Below are 10,803 nucleotides of genomic sequence, written 5' to 3'. Positions count from 1 at the left end.
AGAGCCCACTTCTCTTAGATCATTCTAATACTCTTCTTCCTTTATAAGCTTTTGGTAAGTGTGCACAGACCCAGTCAAGCATTATACTCTCTACTGCAAAACTCATCTGTTCACCTGTGTTACGATTTCAGTCCTTTAGTGGCTTTAGTCCAATTCTACGTAAAGAATGGCTTCAGAAAGCAGCCTCTGCTCTCAGGTAGCTGTTACCTGAATAAATAAGGTAGTAACAAGCAATTTAGTGGTGTAGAGAGGAATTAAAAGATTTTTTTTTTTTTTACAATCTTTAATACTTCCCCTAATTCTAAAATCAACCAAAACCCCAGCATAAAAATCACTTTTCCTTTAGAATTGTCTCTCAGCAGGGTAGCGCGCACTGCCAAGTTATCGCTTTGTGCCATACTGTATGTTCAAAGCCATCAGAATGCAATGTGCTAAGAAGTGACACTGAATCCCACCATCAGAAATAAAACCAAAAGTTTCAAAAAGGTTTCAGAATTTATATGAATATAAATAGCTGCTTTGAAGCTGCTTTTACAGATTTACATTTTAGTCTGTTTTGAACGGATAAACAGACAAAAATATGTTTTGTAAAGGAACAGTAAGATTTCCAGTTTAACGCTTTCCATAGTTAGATTGTAAGAAATACTAGGAGCCACAGAAAGAATTATTTATATTCACTGTACAGAAAGCTTATGTTTCACTTCTGCATATTACTTGAGCTCCTGAAAAGCATCTCATTTTCTAACCTGAACACTATTAATGTAAGCCACAAGCTTTCCGCAAATGTACATTCCCACCATCATTTACACTCATCTTTCCCACCCAGCTACAAGGACCCAAAACAATCAGGGCACAATCATTGTTTAGTCAAGAGATTCAGAAGGTTTATCAAAGGTTTTCTTTTCTTCTGAAAGATACAACTAATGTGGCCAAAGCATTCACACACACTTAGAATTAAAAATGTTGAGAAAAGGGCTCTGAAAGGAAAATTAATTGGAAAGATTCATTCTCTAACACTGCTTCCTGTCACTTCACTCCTAATGACTGAAGTGTTTTTATAGTTTTCTGTGTTCTCCCTTAGTGCTGTGTAATTTGATTTCCAAATCCCCCGAGAGCTCTGTGACAAACCTCCAGGGTGTTTCCAGGATGTAAAGGTCAGACTTGAAGAAGATGGGGATGGGGTGTGCAGAAGACAAGTCTCAGAATCTCTTGCTTCAAATCCGCCACTGACACAGAAACCAGGGAGAGTAAAGCGTAATGGGTAGTCTCTTAAAGGAAAATCAACCACGGTGGGAACTTCCTAAAGCAAAAATCAACCCTGGTGGGAACCTCCTAAAGATCCTAGAATAACTGCAAGCAGAATCCCAGTGACATTCCTTAAATCAAAGGAAGGAGACAGCCTTCCCAGAGAGATTCTGCATGGAAATCAAACGGGCTTCCAAATTTCTTTAATTTCTTAAACAAGAATCTTACACTGGGAAGCCCAAACAATGTGGCTTGTGCACTTGGCTCATGTACGACGCTTGGTATTTAGGGAAATCCTCCTGTGCTATATTGCTGGACTCCTTCCCGCCCCGCCCTCCAAAGACACCTTTCCTCACCCAGCTCCTTCGCTGCCCTCACACCAGCCTCCAAATTCCTGACAAGATGTTGCTGTTAGAGAAGTGCCAGCCAATCTCTATCTTAGGGTTCTCTAAGAACCTTATTTTATTTTTTTATTGGTTAATTAACATGATCACTAGTAAAAAGTCTATAAAGAGAAAAGTCCCTTTTAGGGACCTGAAAGAATTCTCTGCTGCTTTTGCATGATGTGCTTCGGTTTTACCTTATTTGTTATTGTCTGTTTAATCAAGTTCTTCTGTAGTATAAACGTGACCACCATTATGCTAATCTCTGCATTAGACATGCAAATATTTAAACATTTGCGTGCCAAATTATTAAGGTTCTGTCTATAATATTATGCCCCTGTTTACTATCTATATTTTATGTTGTATGGATTTCTAAACATTTAAATTTATATCAGTGCTGTCACATATCTGCAAGCAGAGACAGTTTTATGAGCACTAAAAAAGCTGCAACACACAGCCACTAAATACTAATGACATAAATGGTATCCACTAATGGTCTCTGTTTTTATTACAATGCAAAACTTCAATATATTGCAATTACCACTGCTCTCAGGCTGAACCATACACACTGTATAGCACCAGTTTCCAACTCTATAGCATAAAACGGCATTATTTTTTGTATATAGTTCAGCCCTGTACTGCAGATGTTGACTGAATGCTCAAGTCAGCAATTGTAGCTAAAATTCACTCTATTTACAGACTCTTACTGTTAACTAATACCCTAAATTGTCAGATATGCCAATGCATTAGACATTTTTCAAAGCCTACTGCACTAATAACATGTAAGCGTAGCACATGTCTTGTACCTGTCAACAGCCCAGTAACTTTGCAAAGGTAAAGCATGTCAAAAAAGGAAATCTTCTTATGCTTCTGTGTTAAAAAATCTTTAGTGAGCAATTTTTCTAAAATATTGTGATACAGAAGTGCATTCAATAAAGCTTACTCTCTTGTAACTAGGTTTCTATTTTACCTTTTTAATGTTAAATTTTAAATTCTTCATTCATAATTAGAACAGTGTCCCTTTTTGTTTCAGCTATCTAAGACTCAAAACCTTGCTCTTAGGACTTTGAGACAGTGGAAACCTCAATGTTGTCCATAAAACTGGATGAAAAAAAGTGTACGCAAAATCCCTCAATACATGAATCGGGGGGCAGTGGGGTTAATTTCATTTCATATATGCATTTTACTTGCCAGAAACTTTCACCAAAAAAGGAGAGCTAAGTTCATCTCTCAGACTTTCTCATGCCTGTTTATCTCCCATAAAACAAGCCCAGTTATATTCCCTTTCATTGACTTCAACAGAGAATAACCTCCAGAAAGCTGGAAGTTTTGTTTGAAACAGGAGACATTCCTCCTATTTCCATGCAGCTGGGTAGTCATTTACACAAGGAAAACACTGGAGACAAAGTAGGTGTCAGACTTGGTAGCATTTTACATGCATTTTCTGACACAAGGCAGACAACAGAAACGTGCACACAAAATACTTCCCTTCAAGGGCTGGCTAGTGAGAACAGCAAAAACTAGAAGAAGTTAGTGTAATTATTACAGAGTTACCAAATACTGCTTGTGCTTAAAAATACCGTGCAATTATCACCCTTAACTTTAAGCATGCAAAAACCATTCCACCTGAAAGTAGTATTTTCTTTAAATCTTCTCACTCAGCTTGCATAAATCTAAGCATACATGACTGACTATAGAAGAACGAATGATGTGAAATACACAAAATAATAATACCTAAAGCTTAGAACTGGGAATAGTGATATGGTAGTACTTATTTTTCCATCTTCCTTTCTCTGCCAATGATCTTGAATATGACAAGTGCTTTCTAACATAATCTGAACCCACTTCAGTATTCTAATATTTTGACTAAATAGGTTTTATGAAGGATCCCAGTTAACTGCCTCTGTTCTACAATTATAACAATAAAATATTCCAACTGAAAATTCAATGGCAGGTTAATTTCAGAAGACACGATTTCTCAAAAGAACAAATTCATCAGTTTCAATATTTGTAAGAAAACACAGCTTTTCTAAATAAGTAAAATATTCTAACTCATTTTCTCAACAAGAATTTAAAATAATAGCTCGTTTTTGCATTCAAAATGTGGGGGGTTTTAATTTTTAGTCCTCTCTACACATCTTAAAACCTGAAACAACCCAGACTGACTGACTTCACTAACACAAAAATGAAGTATTTGAGTACATGAAAAGCATTTAATTTCTTAATTAATTCCCCATTTTTCTTGAGGAAAATGTTGGGTAACTATAACCCATTTTGAGGAGTATTTTTGGACATTTTGAAATGCCATCTTTGACAACCTGTATCGTTCACTGCTTAACAATCACATTGTACCAAAGGAAAAAATGAGCTCTTTTAAATAAGACCTTGCACAAAATCTAAAGCATATAAAGCATGTAAGAAAATGTTGACTTTGTTTAAGTTTGTAAGTGTAATGCCTCCAATAGAAAAGTAGCAATAGGTCATAGGTCTGCTAATGCCAAGCCCAATGTCATTCCCCTAACAGATGGCACTTTGGTGAGGTCCCTAATTTAGGAAAGTAGCTGCCCTAGAAACGCCGTAATATCAAGGAGAAAAAGTGAGACATCTGCAGAGGCCAAGTCAGATGGTCCCCGCACAAGAGTGCTCCCAAGCTCCTAACTCAGGCGTCTCAGTCAGATACCCAAGTTAGATGGTCTGAATCCAGCCCAAGATCTAAACTGTCCTCCCTTAAAAATCCGGAGTGAACTATTTTTGTGAATAAGGATTTCTATTTCACCCTAAAAAGTGTATGTTCACTAAGGGCACTGAAAGCGAACACAGCTAACAGCACAGCTGCCACCCAGAATCAGAATTACAAAGGTCTCCATGGATATGACGTACATTCACATAGCAGTATGTCCGGTGGGTTTCTGAACTCACAGACTTGACCGCTGTCTCTGGACACTTTTCCCACCCTGTTGCTCAAGTCTCTTCTACAGTAAAAAAGAATGAGCTCTTGTGGAGCATCTCTCTACCTGGTTACACACAGTGAAACCACACTCCTTCACTGAAACAACAAAACAAACACAAGAAAAAACAAGAGCCTTTCTGTACACTTCAACAGGCGGTGGGTCAAGCCCTAAACTGAAAGCCTCTTGCCTCCGTTACCTGTTTGGAATACTTGGCTATGGATAGTTTTGTTTTCACATGTAAAGACACTATTTAAAAAAGCACTCTAGGAAGGATGGCTGTCCGTATCTGCATTCCCTCCAAAGGGAATGAGGTGGAATATTTACACCTAAGGCAACGTTTTTTTAAGGTGTTTCTTCTTATTATAACAATACAATGAAACAGCTATAATATCTGGAAGGCAGACTTTTGTCTTGTAACCCTGCAGATGAATAGCTTCAACCTTTGAAAGAAATTGCAGTATGAATGTCTATTTTATTCCAGAGTTGTGTCTGAGCAGACCATTAGTAGAATACTGATAAATGCTACAATAGCTATTCTTTTTCCTCCCCTTCTGCTTTTATGCCATTGCCAATACCTATCCTTCCCCTGGTGCTGTCAGCTGATGCCTGCCTCGTAACTCTCAGGGTAACGGCATTAGAAGAAAAAGAAATTAAGTTCAAATAAAACTGCCAGGGAGAATTCAAAATTATGAGATTATGGACTGAATTGTTTTCTGAAGCAGGCACATATATGTAGAGTTATACCACTAATGACCTACAAAGAACTTACATATTAAAATTTAATTACTATAATATTATTTAAGAGAAGGGAAAAGTTTATTATTTTTCTTTTTCTAGTAGCTCTGCGATTTTTAATGGCAAGTAATAACTAACTTCATCTTCTCTATACATTTCCTGGGGACCATGTTTGTAGCACCATACATTGCACCATGTTTGCATAAAATCAACAGGTGTTATAAAATCTTTGTAAAATGTGCATGTGGCTAGTAGGACATTTAACTAGGCCTTTGCAAACCTCACTAGGCATTCTTATGCACAGTTGCATATGTACAATTCTCTTGTTTGTGTTTACTCTTGCACAGTAAATCTAAAATGACAAGGAGCTGCACCTGTTGGTCCTGTGAATAAAAATAAATCCCAGAGATTATGGAGAAGAACATGCAATACAAAGACTACACAATAATTATGAAGAAATCCAAAAAGTAATTGCAAGCCATGCAAGTAAAAACAGATGAGTGCTTGATTATGATACCAACAGCTTTAAATTATCAGTATAGAATTGGTTAGGTGCCTTTGTGAAGCAAATGAGTGAAGTTGTTTAACATATAACAGAAAAGTTATCCCTTCTACAATTTATGTCACGTATCTTAAAACCACAGTCAGATACTTCATTGGGATTGCAGCAACTGCTATCACCATCAGAAACAACCAGCTCCTTAACTGGCTGTTTCAAGGAAGCCAAATAATGAAGTGCCACAGAGAACAAACACATTTTTTGTTCCCTGCAGCAATGTCTTCAGTGAGTTAGAGGGAACAGCTATGTCCCAGAGAAGCTTATAAGGCTGTAACTGATGTTTCATTTGCTTTGAAAATTTGTATTTTCTACAGCTCCCAGACAATTAGGGTTGGAGCAAAAATAACACATGTAGAAGACACTAAGAGAAACAAAAATCTTTTTTCTCATAAATACCTAAATAAATTTGGAAAGATCAGAAACACCTAGATATTTGTCCAATCTTAACGCAATCCAACGCGACAACATTTTGTTTAAAAGGCTTTAGCATGTCCATGGTTAAAAGTAACACTTCTACTGAGTAATAAATATTTATCTTTCAAGATCATGGTGGCAAGTACTGTTGAAACATGCATGCACGCAACTTTGGTATAGCTAACATTTGCTCACGGCTGGAAAGCTGTCTTGGCGAAGACAAACAATCTTATAAAAATGCTGTAATAAAACTAAAGAGAAAACTTCGAATGTAGCATGTGTGAAGTGGGATAGTCAAGGAAAAGAAGAAAGTACGTAGCAATTTCAGTTTTCAGGAAAGCTGAGTCAGCTGTGGCTCTGTTAGTTGAAAGCCTGGACAACAACAGGCATCAGGGGAAATCCTGCACATCTGCCCACCAAAAGAAATCTGACTATTGGGGATTTCCGTGCACAAACAACAAAGGACTAGACCCTATAACTGTATTAAAACACTACTACAGGACTGAAAAAAAATTAGCAATGCTAATGGCTGAATGCCAGTGAAAGCAGAAAGTGTAGGAAATTAGAAGGATGCAGTAGTCATGGTGAAGCAGGTATCAAAAGATGAAAGGAAATCTAAGCAGATCTGGGAAGGCAGACAAAACTGACAAATGGTACATAAAACAGAAGCTGATGGAAGAGGGGGACTGGCAGTTAAGATGCAGAAGAAACAAAAAGAAGTTGGAACATTTATCAGGAGACTTACATACGGTGATTTGCAAATATATCTCGACATTTATAAAAGGCAAGGATTTCTCTTCAACTATTTTCTTTGTGTACTTATCCATAGTTTCAGAGACTGTCAGTTTTGGAGATTACATCATATGCATATTAGTCTTCCAAGATACTGAAACATTTTTTTTGACCTTTCCTGAATAACAAGAGGTATGTTTATGTAACTTAGTCTGATTCACTGTAATTCCTAATCTTTGTCATCACACAAAATACCTTAAAGATACTGGGCATGCTTCCCACAGCACAACTATTTCAAAGAATTAACAAATTGAGAGTAAACAAACACTTGCTGGTAACTTTAATGGTTACCCAAAGAGTCACCCAGAAACTGTATTTTAAATGCTTGGAAATTTGCAGTTTCTCTCACAGAAGTCAGAGAGCCAGCACTTTTCAAATCCCATGGCCGCTCACATCGATATCTGCTCCAAGAAAACTCGAAACATTCGATTCTGCTAAGTCAGGCTGATGGACTTTGCAAGCCACAACAGAGAAAGCGTTTGTGGCATTAAGCTCAACTCTGTTGAAACCTGCTCTCCTTCACTTCCTCCCTGCCCACTCTGTGGAAGCATGGTTGCATTCCTGTGTATGTGAGCGGGATGCAGAGATGAAAAATGGCTAGAAAATGGCACTAAGCAAAAATACCTCTTCCCCTCAAGTTTTCTCACCAAAATTAGCCCCTCACATGCCCCTCCAACCCCCACTTCTCCTTTATGTTGGCTACATTCAATAGCCACACCCTTTCCAGAAGGAAGAAACCTAATGAGAGTCTTGCAATTCAGCTGTGGCGACTCGTAATCTCATACAGATGTCCCTCCCACCAGACCATTCATGTCACCTCAGGAAAATCTCCTGTTGATTCCCTTATCCCATCTTACTCATATTCATGTTGCAGAAATGGCATTTGAGTTTCTCCTCTCCCCATCCCCACCTTTGAAACTACAGGCAAAGAAAGAGAACAAGCCACCACTGAAACTCTGAACTGAGATCCCACCAGCTAGCAACTGGTTACTTTTTACATTCAGCCTTTCCAACCTATGTTCACAGTTAACAGGAGTTTACCAGCTATAGCCGGCCTTCACCTGATACCTTTTTCACTTCTTCCTTTCATGTTTACCTTAAATTCCAAATACCTGAGATGTCTAACTATGGGGATGAATTGGAATAGATTTAAAGATGTCTGCACAATGAAGGTTAAGAGCTAGAAATTTCTTCACATAGCTGTGCACTAAGCTGTAAGAAGCTGAATCAAACACAATAGTAAAGCAGAGCTGAACTTTCAGATGCATCCCCTCCACTTGCTATGTCTCTCCTAGTAATAGAGGTACTGCTCAAAAACATAAAATCTAACTAGCTGGTATAAACTAACTTTACAGAAGCAGTTATGACCTAAACAAAGTTTGAACAGTATATAGCCTCTGGGTACTCTTGCCCCAGTAAGACGTTTTGAGTTTAAATTTAGATTTTTATTGCCCTTGGAATGCTGAGATAAACTTTCAGTCCCACCGGTGCAACTCCAGGAAGAGACTATATTAAATTTTGCTGTTCGTGAAGGAGTGCACCTTCCTTCTATTCATTACCAGGCACGCAAGCCACATAATAAAGCTGAGCTGTTTTCAGTCGTATACAATGTGCACCTTATTATGGCTAGCAGAATTCTGCAAGAGCAGTTCCTATTAGCAGGTGGTATCGCAGAAGAGCTGAGAATTACATCAGGGGTCTGTGGGGTTGAAAACACAGGCCTGACACACACCAGGGCCTATCAGGGAACAGGCACAGATTTTGTTCTTTACTTCTCCAGCCTGGGATAGATATCTTATCTCCAATTTCCCCGTTTCCACAAAAGAACATTTAGAAGTAACTCAAACACAAAGGAATCAGCTGAGATGGCATTTTGAAAAAAACCAGCATAATTAAACGTGTGAGTTCTGAAAAGCCAAACCAAGAATTTGCTTACTTGACAAGGAAAAAGTCTTGAATACCCTAGTATTAGTAACATGCATTTGTCTTAGGTGCCTAACATCTTACTAGCAAAAGAAAAAAGTAGGCATTGTTAGGCCCAAGTAGAAGTAACAACTCTGACTCAGGAACAACCTGAGATACCAATAAAATTAATAATCCATTGTTTTGTCTGAGGTCTCTTCATCACTTCCCAAACCGAGTCTGTCCTTGAGTCAAAAGAGTTCAGTTAACTGGGAACAAGGAAACAGCAACCTCTCTCCTACAAGTCACAAGGGAAGATTCACCCATTGCACCACTTCAGTCTTGTAACGGGAAGAAGCATTCCTTATCTCAAATGTAACAATCCATAACGCTGCACAGGCCCTAGGCAGAACGTTTCAGGTAAGAGTGGTAGTATGCAATGAAGGAGAGATTCCTACACATGACAACTGATACAAATCATCATTTGCCTCAAAAAAATAAACTCACAAAGTAACTTACTCAAAGTTAGGCAGATTCCAATAACCTGAAAATAGTCTTCGGGGCAAAATAATGGTAACCATCCCTATGACAAAGAAACCAAACAGTGTATCTCTTGATGCAAATTGTCATTATCTTATTGATGTTCTCTCATCAAAATCTCATTCAGTTTTACTTTTATTTCAAGCAAAAGGTCGTAAGCCTTCAGGGCACTGAAGCTGGAGGTCCACTATGTTGTCTACATGCCACAAGTTGGAGGTCCTCATTGGTGGCAGAAACAGTTCCATTTTGGGGAAAATGGACAGAGGTTATCCAGATCTTTAACCTGCTAATAGCAGCTGCAGCTGGTATGAAACGCAGTGTTGAGAGTAGAGCACGTAACACACCATTGATGTAGTTCTCCCTTGCATTATTTGCTTTTCAAGGTGCTATGGAAGGAAATCCCTATGGTTTTAATCACATTCATTATATGGGAAGAGAATTTGTGATCTAGCCTCTAACACAGTCAGCTTAAAGGACAATTTGTTGTTTTGACTGATCATTTTTGAGATTTGTATTTTGTGGGGTTTTTTGGTTGGTCTTTTGTTATTTAAAGACAGAGAGGAAGTTTGAAGAGAAAGCTGAGAGGTTGGTTGTTTAAACACTGTCTCAGCAATATAGTCAAATTGACAGTGCTTCCCTGATCCCCCTTACCCAGAGGAAAGTTTGTGATTATTTTCTCTTTCTGCATACAACATAAACCAAAATTGCTTAACATTCCCTTCCTCTTTAGCTCCTAACCTATTCAGCTAGAACTGGCTTAGATGGGCTTCTCTTTTGCTGGTGTGGGGTGCCTCCTCTATCTTTTGGCTTCACTTCTAGATCTTTCCAAAGCTGTTTTTTTCCAGAATAGCCTGTGATTTGTGGTTCTGGCCCTGGCTCTTCCTCCTCTTCTACAGTATTTTGAAGTTTAATTTTATACCTTTTATACAGCTTTTGATTTTATTATGTTTTTTTTTTTTGTAACTCCTACTGCTGTCTTTTCTTTATGCTTTTATAGATATTGATAACATTATGAATTACATTATACTGTACAGAAATAAAGCTCTCTGTAATTGAAACTCACTGCCATTTTTTTTCCAGTTTTTGCAAGGGATTGAGACTCCCTATGAATTTATTTTAAAATCTCCTTTAATCCTCCCACTGGACTGATGTTTCCTTTCAGAAAAGGAGGACACTGTTCCAGCCAGAAGAAATGACATGGCATGAAGGAAAAGAGGAAAAAAAATCCTGAGTCATGAAAGCAAAGAAGAAATACAAGTGAAACAGAATTGAGAGAGGATTA

Source organism: Nipponia nippon, unplaced genomic scaffold, assembly GCF_047370975.1.
Source record: "Nipponia nippon isolate SJK-2023a ecotype South Korea unplaced genomic scaffold, ASM4737097v1 scaffold_7, whole genome shotgun sequence".
Lineage (NCBI taxonomy): Eukaryota > Metazoa > Chordata > Aves > Pelecaniformes > Threskiornithidae > Nipponia > Nipponia nippon.
The sequence above is the reverse complement of the archived record's forward strand: the minus strand, read 5'-3'. Positions refer to the sequence as shown.